Source organism: Jatropha curcas, chromosome 1 (genome assembly GCF_041381405.1).
Source record: "Jatropha curcas cultivar XTBG-Jc1 chromosome 1, XTBG_Jcur_1.0, whole genome shotgun sequence".
Lineage (NCBI taxonomy): Eukaryota > Viridiplantae > Streptophyta > Magnoliopsida > Malpighiales > Euphorbiaceae > Jatropha > Jatropha curcas.
In genome coordinates this window covers 10,864,740-10,869,996 of record NC_143151.1, presented here as the reverse complement: position 1 = coordinate 10,869,996, position 5,257 = coordinate 10,864,740, and the positions used below count along the sequence as shown (strand labels likewise).

Below are 5,257 nucleotides of genomic sequence, written 5' to 3'. Positions count from 1 at the left end.
TGGCGTCTATTTCATAGACTCTTGCGGTTCTTCTTCTTTCGGAGTTGTTTTGGTAATGGCTGTTGCTTGCCATCTCTTGTAACAGACTGATTTTTTTTTAGTGTCGGTAATAGTGATTTACCGGTCTGTGAATAGTACCATCGGTCCGGAACTTGGTATTATTTTAGTCCGGAAAAATTACTATGCATAGTTAATATTTTATTTACTATTTTTGGAGCATGTTTGCATGATTTAGGTGGGTAGAAAATATTTAATGAATATTTTTGGAGAGTTTATGTATTGAATGCATAATATTTCTAGTGTGGTATATTAAGAAATAAATGAGGAATTATTTTAGTGGAGTTAATTTAATTAATTGGTGGAGTTAAATAAGAAGTAGAAGAGAATTATTTGAGGAATATTTAGAGCCATTGGATGAGATTACTTAGGACTTGATCTTAGCCACACATTTGCATGATTTTAGGAAGTCAAATTTGACTTTGGCACTTAAAGTAAACACCACAACACTTATTTCTTTCTTCTCTTCTCCTTATCCACGCCATCTCCATCTTCTTCCTCTTTCTTTCATTTCTTCATTTTCTTACCTCCAAATTTACCACCAAACTACCTAATTAAATCATAGATTAGTACTTAATTCTTAAGAATTAAGAAGTAGAAGTTGAGTTTGGTGATTAAAACCAAAGAGAAGTGAAGTTACCATTGAAGCAAGTAAGTTGTGGTTTTTGAGTTTTGTGAATTGTTAAGTAGAATTCATGGTTTAGACATGTTATTGATGCATTAAATCATGCTCCAACTATTTCTTTTGTTAAGTTTTGCTTGTAATGTTGATTTTTCATGCTTTGAAGAGGTTGGAGAACCATCCTCAAAGGGGAAAGAGAAAGCCAAGGAGTAAGGCTTTCCAAGCTTTTTCAAGCTTGTTAATAAGGTTAGTGCAATCATAATTTCACTTGTTTAAGTTGTTTTTACATGGTTAGGGTTTTGAATATATTTTGGGAACTTTGTATGTTTTGTTGAAATTGCTGAATTTTAATGTGAGATGTGTTCTGCCGTGGGATTGGAACTCATTTTTGACCCCTTTATACTTCCCATTTGTTTCTGACTTCTTCATGAAAGTTGTAGCTCTATTTCTCAGCTTTCCAAAACATATTCTTATGTCCAATTTCAATACTTGTAGCTCAACTTATGAGTGAAATACCAAAACTGGTTCTGTTATGGTGTCTTCCCTGTATATCCGAAATGATTGTCCATTTTGACCACTCAAATGGCCAAATAACGTTTTATGTTCTTCATAAAAGTTATATATTTACTTCTTATATTTCCAACCCATCCTCTTGTGTCCAAATTGGAGATACATAGCTCAATTTATGGCTCAAACACCCAAACTGACTCTGTTGTGTTGAGCCACATGCATTACTAAATTGAGTGCCCATTTTGACCACTATAATGATAAGATTAGGTTCTAAGTTCTTCATAAAAGTTGTTGCCCTGTGTCTTGAGAATTCTCTCGTTTTGGATTGGTTTCATTTGAGTGTTTGGTGAAGTAGGAATTCAAGAAACATTGGACTTGGTTCTGCTGAATCAGGTCTGATCTGTTGGTCTGTGTTCTGAGCTTTTTTTTGCTATCTTACTCTATGATCTGGGCTGTGGTCCCTTCTGAAAATTTGTATCATTTTGTCTTAGCTTTCTAATGAATCTGATTTCATGCAATTTGGAGACCCATAACTCAATTTATGTGTTAAAAACCCAGCAGAGGTCAAGTTTATGGAAATGCTGAAAAGTTCTTGATTTATGTACTTTTCTACTATATTAAGTATATATACATTTATAGTGTTTTGAGTAAAACTTTTGAACTGATGAGTACTAAATGAAGAGGTTTTGAGTTATAATTATTGCTTTTGTGAAAGAATGTTTTTGATTTGGGCTCTACTATGCATGATTGAAACGTGGTATGATGAGATGGATTTTCTTATTGTGAAGCTATGATCATATGCTAGGGTTATCAGCCCTTATAAATAGGCGGACGCGCTTATTGTGTGATGGGGTGGTGCTTTCATAGGCCACGGTGGTACTTTCCTAGGCCACGACTGTGTGATGGGGGTGGTGCTTTCATAGGCCACGGTGGTGCTTTCATAGGCCATGAGTATGTAATGGGGGTGGCGCTAATATAGGCCACGATCAAATCTGCTTATGTTCATTCTGCATGAGTATGAGCCTTAACGAAAAATGAAATTTTGTTGTTGCTATAAAAGAATGAAGACATATTTGTATTTATAATCTTCTCATTTCTTTCAAAGTATTTGAATTAAATGAATGCGATTTCGGTATTTATATAGTTGAGTAATTTAAGTTTTGCCTTGGCTTTTATTGTTAATTTAATTGTTGGTTATTTAGCACCACTGAGTCTTCCACTCAGCGCGTTGATTTTTATCACGCGCAGGTTAAGAGCGGAGGGTGTTCTTAAAGACCAGAGGACAAGCATCAGAGTAGAGATCACATTTTGGGTAGGATATTTTGTAAATGGTGATTTTTGGCATGTATGTAAAGATTGTATTATGGAGGTTGTATATAATAAGTTTATAATGTATTAAGAGTTATGATTATTGAAGGAAATAACATCTTATTATATTTTTGGTGTATGATGATTATATATTCCTTGAAAAGAATGTGTTTAGACTATGATGCGTATGTTGATGGATATTTAGAAGTGCTTGTGGTATGTTATGTTGAATTGGAGTTTTGGGGTTTGGAGAAAATTGGAAGTGTGTATATTTTCTTTGTGTGGCAAGTTAATTTTTAGGGGAAACTCTTGCGAAATTTTCGTAGGAATTTCCTTAAATATTATTTTCGTTAACAAAAAAAAAAAAGAAAAAAAAAAAAAAACAAAACAAAACGTTAATTACTTGCCTCCTTATGAAAATTTAACCACTTCTAATTTGTGATCTAGCTTTAATAAGTGACATAAGACGGTGCTCCGGCACTGATTGTGGCATCCGCCGTCTGGTTCTCCGGGATTGACCGGTGGGTGTTACATCTCTTCTATCAACTCATATGCTTCATCAATTCCTTTCTTTTCAAAGGATCCACCTGCAGCTGCATCTAGAGTAATTTTGATGTTAGGGGATAATGCATTATAGAAAGTTTGTACCTGTAGCCACTTGGGCAAACTGTGATGAGGGCACTTTCTTAACAAGTCCTTGAATCTTTCCCAAGCTTTGTACAGGCTCTCTTGATCATGATGAGCAAATCTCATTATCTCATTGCGCAACTTGGTGGTTTTTGAGGATGGAAAGAATTTAGCTAGAAACTTTTGAGCTAATTCATCCCATGTGGTGAAGCTCCCAGCAGGACACGATTGTAACCAAGACCTTGCTTTGTCCCTAAGAGTAAAAGGGAAAAGTCTCAGCTTGATTGCATCTTCAGAAACACCATTTTGTTTGAATGTGTCACAAATTTCCAGAAAATTGGTGATGTGAGCATTAGGATCTTCACTAGGCAAACCCCCATATTGGATCGAGGTAGAGAGCATTTGGATAATTGCGGGTTTAATCTCAAAATTATTAGCTTCTACCCTAGGTCTTGTAATACTTGAGGTTGTCCCATTCAGATTAGGTGTTGTATAATCCCTTAAGGTACGGACCGGATGTTGAAGTGGTGGTCCGACTATGTTCTCGTTTCTATTTTCGTTTTCATTTTCGTTGGCCATGTCTGCTTGTTGTTTGAGTTTTATTTCTCGTGCTTTTCTTGTAGCTTTGTGCCTACGAAGAGTTCTTTCAATTTCTGGATCAAAGATTAGAGGTTCAGTCTTCCTTGATCTTCTTTGCATAAAACACCTAGAATAGTTCTTAAAAGAAAATTAAATAAAAATAAAAGAGTGTCTAAATTAATAATAGGGTAATTCGTATTGATATTGATATGCCAATCCCCGGCAACGGCGCCAAAAACTTGAATGGTGATTTTCGCAAGTGTACGAAATCGCAACAAGTAATATAGAGTAAGAGAGTATCGTATCCACAGGGATTGTATATCAATTACCAAAATTATGTTAACCTATTATTATTTAAATGATAATAAGAGAGAATTGCTATAAGGAAAATAAAATTTAAAGTGAGAACAGAAAGAGATAAGCACAAAAATTTAGGTGAAAAGAAATCAGGGAATTAAACTACTAGGGAATTTGATTTCACTTAATTCTATCCAGCTTATTCTATTAGTTCATTAATCAATTTTAATTGTTCAAGTAGGAGAAACAACCCTAGAGTTACTAACAAGCTCTCCCGATGTATCGTTAGCTATTCTAATTTAGTATAATTACCTATCTTCAAATAGTGAGATCAAACATAAATTAGATCCTTAGGTTTTGTGGTTGTTTTGTGAGTTCATAACCTAATAATCATTAACTTATGAAAACCTCCCTTGAGTCAAACCATATAGCTTCCGCGTCAAGTTATTATTCTCAAGTGAACTATTATCTTTTTCATATCAATAACCCTTCTCCCGATAGCGATTATTGAAATAACTCAATCCAGGGGAAATTTTCTGCCTGGAAGCTTTAAGCACAATAATAAGTCATAACAAGAACAATGAAAAATAAATCTAATATTATAAACTGGAATCGAATTAAGTTACATCAAATCCCTAGTATAAAAGTTTAGCTGGACATAGTAATTAAAAAAAACTCCGTCATACTTTAATCATTCATCATACTTAAAGACAATAATGAAAAGAAAAACAAGAAGAAGAGTTTAGAAATAAAAACTGAATCACAGCTATGTTGATGGCTTCCTTGAATCTTGGCACAAATCTTGGATGCTTGAAGTCTTTGAGAGAGAGAGAATTATGTAGAGAATTGCACAAAAAATGAGATCCCTAGCATTGAGAAGTTCCCCTCTTTATATAGAGCTCCTGAAGGTAAGTCTGACTCCTTTTAGGAAATAGAATCCTTATTTAGTGCTAAATCTTCTATAGGAGATCATGACTGTTTAGGCTTTTGATTTCTTCTTAATTAGGACTCCTTTCTCTCCCAAAATAAGTCTAGGTCTTGTTTAGTATGTTTAGGAAACTCTACGAGGCGGGCCCATGTGAGGAAAAGATGGATTTGCGTATTTAGTTCACGCTAGTTCTGTCTGCGTAGCAGGGGCATGCCATTGTGCACGGGTTGGGTGTGCTTAAGTTTGGAAGTCTGGCTAGTGAAGCACGGGGTGTGCTAGGCAAGCACACCCTGATGAATCCTTGAGGCACGGGCGTGCCACTTAGCACA

General features: G+C 35.1%; 1 long non-coding RNA gene and 1 other non-coding gene across 2 annotated transcripts; both read left to right on the top strand.

The window, feature by feature from the left end:
• The first annotated feature begins 215 nt into the window (after positions 1-215).
• Positions 216-2,676, top strand: LOC149498991 (uncharacterized). The gene is made up of 3 exons (XR_016322620.1): positions 216-708; positions 846-925; positions 2,438-2,676. It is a non-coding gene; the product is annotated as an uncharacterized LOC149498991 (long non-coding RNA).
• Positions 2,677-3,162: 486 nt separating this feature from the next.
• LOC149498990 (small nucleolar RNA R71) lies at positions 3,163-3,268 on the top strand. The gene has a single exon (XR_016319069.1). It is a non-coding gene; the product is annotated as a small nucleolar RNA R71 (small nucleolar RNA).
• Positions 3,269-5,257: the final 1,989 nt, after the last annotated feature.